This window comes from Leptonychotes weddellii, chromosome 2 (genome assembly GCF_054177405.1).
Source record: "Leptonychotes weddellii isolate Sample4059 chromosome 2, ASM5417740v2, whole genome shotgun sequence".
NCBI lineage: Eukaryota > Metazoa > Chordata > Mammalia > Carnivora > Phocidae > Leptonychotes > Leptonychotes weddellii.
In genome coordinates this window covers 3,556,380-3,565,569 of record NC_138370.1, presented here as the reverse complement: position 1 = coordinate 3,565,569, position 9,190 = coordinate 3,556,380, and positions in this window count along the sequence as shown.

Here is a 9,190-nt window from a genome sequence, read left to right as displayed (position 1 = left end):
TATATAAAGCAAATTTTTAAATGTAAGTGATGGACTTTAAAAAAATTCAAGATAATATAAAACTATACTATTTTTTTTGTGCTAGAAATATTGATATTATATAGATGGAAATTTTTCCTAAGTTATTTTTTCAGTTTAATGGGATAAAATTCACAATATACTCAAAATATAACATTTAAATTCTCAAAAGAGAATTTTATTTAATTTTACATTATGACATAGCAGTCTAGCTAAAAAAAATTAAATAGGTAAAAATAAACAAAAATAATTTTAAATATAAAATATGGTTGTAGTGCAAATTAGCCCTATCATATACTAAAAATATATTATAAATTTCAAAAAATTAGCTTTGCTATTTCACATACAACAGTGGGAGCATTATCCAGAAGCAAACCCAAACATATACAGAGATTTAGATTACTCTCAATTTGTGTCAATGAGGATAAGAGAATTTATAAAAAAAATGATATGATGGCTATTGGCTCACCGAAATAGCCCTAACTTATTGATCCAAGTGAATCAAAAATTAATGTAAAAGTGCAAACATATAAGATATAGAAGAAAGTACAAATATATATATACCTATATTCATTCTGGGATGAACATTCTTTTAATGTTAATAATAATGTTGAAAGTATATTTAGTACCGTCAGTCATAAATTATTCTAATTAGTCTAAGGACTTAAATATTTTTTAAAAACTCAATATTTTCCAGATTGATGATGTTGCTAAAACATCTGCTGGGGGAAAAAATCATAAATGATATGAATTAAATGATATGCATGACAGTTAATTCCCTTTAGTGACAAGAAATCCATGCAAATCTGTAAGAAAAAGAAACACCCAAACAGATAAATGGGCAATTTATATGGACTGAAAGTTCACAGATAAACACCCAATAAACATAGAGAAAGGTGCTAAATATTGGAAAAATGTGCCTCTCTAGACAGTAAGTTAATACTAACCTCTTATCAATTGGCAGGCATTCCTTGTGAATTGTGGCAAAAACACCTGTGCAGTTCAGGCAAGAAGGTAGGTAAGTCAGTACCAACATTTCAGAGGACAGTTGCGAATAGATATCTACATTTAAGATGTACATTAAACTTTGATGAGCAATTCCAGTATTAGGAATTTAAATTATGGATATACTTTAAAAAAAATCATAAGACATGTAAACAAGGGTGTCAGGAGAGCACTGTTTGTAGTTCTAAAGAGAGAAAAGCATCATACATGCCCATCAAGAATGAAATGGATTTAGAAGAAATGATTCACACCGTGAGAGCATAATATGGTATATTACACATATTTGTAAAAGAATAAGAATTTTATGGGAAGAATTTGAAACTCTATCAGTAGGAAATAAAGCCAAGGCCAACAAATGGTGTACTTGACATGAGAAGCTCTTAACATGATCTTGGTCACACAGTTGTGGGTGTGTGTGTGGGTGTGTGTGGGTGTGGGTGTGGGTGTGTGGGTGGGTGTGTGTGTGTTGGGTTGCTGGAGGAACACTGTGAGTAGCAACATTTTATTGCTTGGATTTCTTAACCTCATGCATGCACTGCCTTTGCTTACCAACTCTCAGAAGGGTTGTCATCTGGACTATAAAATGACTCAACATCTTTTACTGCCCCCAGATATTTTTTTCTGAAAAAATAAAATAAATGCTATTTTTTTAAAAAGGCAGGAAATGGGCACCTGGGTGGCTCAGATGGTTAAGCGTCTGCCTTCGGCTCAGGTCATGATCTCAGAGTCCTGGGATCAAGTCCCGCATCAGGTTCCCTGCTCAGTGCAGAGCCTGCTTCTCCCTCTCCCTCTGCCACTCCCTCTGCTTGTGCTCTTCTGTCTATCTCTCTGTCAAATAAATAAATAAAATCTTTAAAAAAACAAAAATAAATAAATAAAAATGGCAGGAAAAACATATACACAGAGTAATGCATCAGTAGCGGGAGAGCACCACTGAGAGAGACCGGGCAGCAGGTCAGGGCCCCCCCACCAGCACGCTCGAATGAAAACAAAGGTGGTGGTCGGTTCAGTCCACAGCTTGCTTCCTGTGCCTCATATCATGGATATTTGAAAAAATATATATATTCACAGAAAACTAGATTAACATAGAAATCTCTATCTTCAGATATTCTGGAAAGAGCAACCCTTCATCGCCATGGGTCTGTGCAAACCTCAGAACTACTTCTGAAAAATGACTGCCCTTCATTTGATCGGGCATCCCCTCAGCTCACACTGAACTGACCTGCTAGGGCTCAGTTTGAAAGACTCAGGGACCAAAACCTAGAACTTCAAGTATTACTGTGTGTGCATAGGCTTGTGTATCTCTGCTTGCCTATACTCCAGTGAAATGCAGACAGGAAGATCCAGAAAGGGAAATGTGAGAAATCTTACATTTTAGGAAAATTCTAGAATCTTGATAAAAAAAAACAGATAGTAGTGAGATCTCCTGTTCACCATGCATAGTATTTAAATGATATTATCATTTTCATCCACATATTTCCACCTCCTTCTGACTTATCTTTTAAATTTGTGCCTGAGGAATCAGTCATATTTGAAATTAATAAATAATCTAAAAGCCCATTTTAGCCAAAAATTCCAGATATTTCCAAAGTACCTAGCAGGTAACGGAATGATTTGTGTTTCCTCATCCCTGCTTGGCCACTGGCAGATCTGCTGTACTCAATTGGTCACATGAAAATGGGCTTCAAAGAGGAAAAGATGGGAAAAAGACCCATGTTACCCACAAACTGGAACATCGGTGAGTCCCATAAACAAACAGCTGTAGGAGCATCAATGAAAATCTGCAAACATCTGGAGAGAAATACAGTCCTATATGTCTGGAAATCCAGTATCAAAATTGTGCCAAGCACATGATGGCTTTACCAATTTACACAATTACCGAGGAAAAGGAACACAGCAGATGTCGATACTTGGGGAAATCATTCACACCTGAAAAATGAACATCTCTAATGTTTTTCTACATTAATTCAGATTACTTTATATATTAGCTCACCAGCTTGTGGGATGAAAGCTCAATGAGACACTCATCTAAAAAGTGATGATAAATGATACTAAATTAAAGCAAGACTTAGAAATGTAGGAATAGTTGGCTCTGCGGCTGATTTGCATGTGATGGTATACATGAGTGTGATTTGTTTTGATCCTGCAGCATCTGAGCACGTTTCTTTTTCCCAATATTCACATAAAACACATGAAATGAAAGAAAAGCAATTCAGATTTTTTTTAGTGCACTAAATTTTGACAGCTAAGAATCCATGGTAATGACTTAAAAGTTCTTTAATGAGTTTACAAAAGCCTATTGGACAGGACTCCAGAATATTATGGTTATTGTATAAACCTTTCAGCAGGGTTAATGTTATGACAGGTGAGGACAGTGATTACCTTTAGCACTTTCCAATTCCATTTATGTTATGTTGTCTCAGATGATCCCCACACAACCCATGTTATTGTGATGTTACTCTCCTTATTTTACCTGAGGAAACCAGGTGTGGCTACATTAAGGCCCTAGCCCCAGGGACACAGCAGAAATGCAGCTGAAAGTCAAGGCCTTCTTTTTTTTTAAGCAATTCTTTTTAATTTCAAATACCCACCTTCTCCCACCAGGCAGAGTCAACAACAAGTGTATATGATTTGAATGTCAACTGTAAGAAGCCCTAAACACCAAAATCCACCAAGGATGTGCTTCTATGGCATCCTGGGGACCCATTTTAACTTGATTTTACTTCTCTCCTCTAGGTAACCAAACACAAGGACCCCAGCTGTGGACAGAGCATTAGCATAAATACGTAAAAAGGAAAAAAGAAACCTGACATCCCTAGAATGCTGCCTAGTTTACCATGTACATTGGCCTACGTGACAGCATTTATATTCCTACCAATACTGTGTGGAAAAGAAGCTGGTGTTCTTATCCTGTGTAGACAATTTTACAAGCTAGGGGAGGAGATTTCAGCTTAATCTGGCCCAGATATAATCGACTCTGAATTTTATTGTACCCTAAGTGGCTCTCCCACTCTCTCTTTATGCATGTCTCTCCTCTTGATTGAGTGGGCCCTAATTATTGTACACTGACTTGGAGTCAACCTTGTAGCCTTCCTCTACGACACCTCTGAGACTGGGACATGGAGAGCGGACATGGATGCATCATTGAGCATTGACCTGACACCTTCCCAATCCATGGTACACCATAATTTCCATTATTTCACAGAATTTCCATATGTTGCATATCTTTTTTTTTTTAATATTGTATTTATTCATTTGAGAGAGAGAGAACAACAGAGAGAGCACAAGCAGGGGGAGAGGCAGAGGGAGAAGGAGAAGCAGGCTCCCCGCCGAGCAGGGAGCCTGATGCGGGGCTCGATCCTAGGACCCTGGGATCATGACCTGAGCCGAAGGCAGACGCCTAACCATCTGAGCCAGCCAGGGGCCCCCATATGTCGCATATCTTGAACGACTTCTCGCGGTCCAGTGTTTAATTGAAGGAATCATTGTCCAGCGTCTCCCGTATACTCAGCAATGTGCTTGATGCCAAAGGTTTGCCAAAAAGAATGCTGTCAGTCATAACAATACTGCAGTTTTAACCTCCCCCATGCTTTGCTCCTTAAGGTGTTATTTTATCCAGACAAAATTTGCTTTATTAACAGGACCAAATTTCATAAGTTATTGATATTTCAAGAAATAATAGGTGACAGTGAAGTCATTTTTAATTTTAGTTATGTAAAGAGCTAAGTACCAAAAAGAGGTACCCACCCCAAAATATAAAGGCTATGCTACTAAGAATCATTTTTGTTAGCTCTTACTACTCACCCAATCATTTGCTAATAGTCCACTGGTACCGTTTTGCAATATGAGATGCTTTTTGTAAAATAAATTCCACTGGACTAAATTGCTATTTCATTTTTGAGCCTGATCTCAGAATCCTTAGATCTGGTAGACTTTATGGGAGAGCATGGCATTTTTTATGCATTTACAATGAAAAATAGTTTGGATTAAATTTACATTAACTTTGCCCTTTTCAGCATTGCATAAATGTGCAAAATGCATTTAAAGGATAGTACTTAAAACTTGGAGTTTAGAACCTTATTTTTAAATGTAAATATTTTGGCTCACTTTAGTTCCAATTGTTTTGACTTTGCTTGAGTTTTTTCTTCCTGATTCAGGTCCCTGAAGTGAGGTTTGCAGTTCCCTGGTTCACTTGATTTGCAGACATTTGAACAGAGAAAGCTATCTGACTAAGCATGAAAAGTGTATTTTTCCCTCTGCTCACATATCTTAAAAAATGAAAATGATTTGCCTCTAGTTCTTTTCCCTGTCCTTTCCCATTTCTCATCTCCTCCCCTTCCCCTTACACATCAGAAATAATTTAGAGAGATTAGAAAGTATGTTTAAAAAGTTAGAATTCAAGACAGGCTGTTTCGGGAGGTACACACACTTGCAAATACAGCCTAAAGATCGTTCTGTCGGTACACCTTAGAACATATCCTTCCTGTCTCCCTGAGCCGTGGGCATGCTGAGGTAACAGTGTTAATGCCAAATGTTCATGCCTCAGTGTCACACACTTAACAAATGTATCTGAACATCCCTTTCCAACTCTGAGCTGTGAACCCCAATACCTCCTGGTGTCCTGGTGGCTTTCCAGGCTCCCTTTGGTCTTGCAGCGTCAGGACCTATGGTCAACCCACCCTCTTCCACTTACACCCCCTGCCCTCGCAGCCTCCCACCTCTTCCCTTCCTCCTGCCTCTTCTTTCTTTGCTGCAGTTCCTACTCTCTCCCATCAACCTCCCTAACCCTTCTTATTCTGTAGCCACGGTCCTGGTACTTGCCTCATCATCTCTCTGGACCTAACCAACAGACCCGTTTCCAGTTTTGCCCCCCACCATAGCCCCGGGTTCCCACCTGCATTCCCACCTGAGATGCCCCATTCTAAAGTTGGCCGAAGCTCACTAGCCCACGGTCCACACCTGTCTGCACCAGGGTCTGCAGGACAGAATCTAAGCCTCCGCGACACCTGTGCTGGGGGTCATGACCCCTCCGGAGAGCCCAGCTTTATTCTCACCACACCCCACGCTCATGCAATGCCTTTGCTCTAAAATGCATTGCCCACGAGGACACCACATCCCAAGGGGTATCTGGTTTTCTCCCCTCCCACACCTCGTACACCCCTGATCTCGGAGACCTGAAGGGTTTCCTCCTTAATCCTCACACCCACTTGCAGACCACAATCCCCACTCTTCTCTACAAACGCTTTTCCTGTGAAGCACAAACACCCCTGCTTTCCATGGCCACCACCCACTTTACACCCCCTCCGTCACTGACCGATTAAGCACCTGGCTTCCTGTTCTGTTTATTGTGGGGTTGTGTTCATCCTTGGTGAAATCAGCGGCCGTGCAGACAGTCTGTCTCACACCAGGCTTTCTGTTCCCTGACCGGCTCACTCTGATGGATTGTCTCCCCCACACGCTGGTGGCCCTTTCCTATTGGCACCCTGAGTGACAATGTCACAACTCTACAACCATCATGATCCCAACCGAAAGGATGACCTTCTCTGGCCACGACCTCCTACCTCTAATCTCCCTTCTTGAACAAATACTGTTACTGAGGCTTCCAATCCATCCAGCAATCGGGATCTCTCTACTCACTATGCCCCTCAACCCTCACTTCCCCCAGACCCGGGCTTTGACACCCTGGTTTCTCATTTGTATGGCTCCTTCCTGTTTACACACTTCCAACTCCTTGGTCTTCATTCCATAATCCCTAACTTAAATCTAATTTTGCCAATTCTGGTGGCATCAAAATACTTGGAAATTGCAGGGAAAAAATACACAACTGTGCTGATGGCTCTCATTTTATATTCGTGACTACAAAGTTCTCATGGCCCCTCATTGTCAGTCTTATTATGTTGTTCTAGTCAAGTTCTTTGAAATAACTGTTTCACCTGGTGCCTCTCTTGGAATTACCAACACCTCCCTTTCTCCCTCATTTGTTGGCCTTGTTTCTTATTTAACTGACAAAATAGAAAAACATCATAAGAGTGCCTGTCACACTTTTCCCTACCTTCTCCCCCAAAATCAGCTTTTTCAAGGTCACTGGTGAATTGGGTGTTGCCAAGTTCAATGGCATTTCTGTCTCCATTTTACTCTGCCTTCCACTATTTGACACAGGTAACCACATTTTTTTTTCTTGAAACACATTTTTAACTTGAATCTGAGGACGACACACGCTCTCGGTTTTCCTCCCATCTCACTGCCCACTCCTTAAAATCCTTGATTAGCTCCTGAATCTCTTCCTGTTCCCTAAACACTGAAGTACCCTAGGGCTTTCTCCTTGATGCTCTTCTTTCTTCTCTATCTACACACCTGTCTCTTGTGACCCCATCACGGTTCCTAGGCTTTAAATACCACGTTTAAATTGATGACCCCAAATTTTACATTTCAAATCTCCATCTCTCCTAAATTCCATGTTGGTAATTCTGGTTGCCCACCAGACATCTCCACTTGTAAATCTAACAGGCATCTGGATGATGACTTGTCAGAAGTCACGACATGGGGGTTAGGTACAGTGAGCCAGCTCCCCACCGGTGATATTGGTGGGGTTGAAGCTTTCCCAGGGGCCCCTTTAACTGAACCAGAGTCCATGAAGCAACCAAATCTGGGCTTTGGCAACTCTCTAGCTCATCTGTTCAGAAGACCCCTGCTCTCTGTCCAGTCTCTGCCTCTATATTCCCCATCTTACATAACACTTCCCTTCATGATTGCTATTTTTTTTAACCATCCCAACAACCCTCTGAGACAGTGAGGTTATTCCCATTCTGCAGATGAAACAACTGAGACCCAAAGGAGTTCACTTGCTTGACTGATGCCGGGCAGCTCATTAGTGTAAGGGCAGGAGGATGTGGCCCCAGACCTGACTGCCTCCAGGCCTAGGGTTCATCCCACTCCATTGTCCTGTATTGTTTTCTGGGGGAAGAACAGTGTCCACAGTGTAGACTTTGCATTAGGGACACATAGTGCTAAATCAAAAGGTAGACTCACCAACCTCAGAGACATCCCTTCCCTGAGAGCAGAATTCTCTAATCCTCATCCTTTGTAATGAAGATGCCTGTCCCAAGCAGAGGAACCTCTCAGATAGAACTGTGGGTGCTATAGAGTGGCAACTTGACCTTGGGAAAGAGATTGTCTCTTTAGGCTGCAGTTTACCCAACAGATGGACATATGAGGGTTCTCTCTGCACTTCTAAGCCTTTTTGCTAAACTCAGAGTCCTGAGGTTGTTCTTGCATGCACGCTGATGACTGTATGCACTATCTATCCTTAGTAAAACCCATAAGGTCCTGCATAATCCTGGCCCCTCTCAGATCTCTCCCACCACTCTGTGCTCATCCCACCATTCCAGCCAGGATGACTTCCTTGTTGCTCCTCACACATTTCACAGCTGCTCCCAGCTCAGCCTGCCTGTCAGACTAGCTTTCCCCTCTGCCTGAAAAGCTCTCCTTCGATAGTAATATGACTCAGTTCTTCACTGTATTTTTGTTTCTGTTCAAATACCATATTTCTTGATAAATCTTTGAAAATGTTATCTAAAAAAGCACTCCTATCATTTTATTTAAAAATTTTTCTTCATAGCATTTATTGCTACTGTAACGTATATATCTGTTTACTTTTTATTATCTGCCTCCATTTTTATATTTTTCCATAAACATAAAAAGTTTTTATTTTTATTCTCAGCCATTTCTAGAAGTAATTTCAATAGCTTCCCAATAAATATTTGTTGAATGGATGAATAAATGTTATACCCCCAGTGACCTTTACACTGTGTTATATTAATAAAAATTAAAGTGGCAGTGTGTATAGTACCAACCAGAAGGGAGTAGAGAATATGAGCAGGGGGTCCAGTAGGAGATTGATCGCAGTAACTCATCTATAGGAGGGTGGACCAAAATAGTCATGGTGGAAGTCATAATGTCATATGATTTTTTTTAATGGAAGACAAACATTTTTGGTTTTTTTGTTTTTTTAATTTTTCTATTCTTATGTTAATCCCCATACATTACATCATTAGGTTTAGATGAAGTGTTCCATGATTCATTGTTTGTGCATAACACCCAGTGCTCCATGCAGAATGTGCCCTCCTCAATACCCACCACCAGGCTAACCCATCCTCCCACCCTCCTC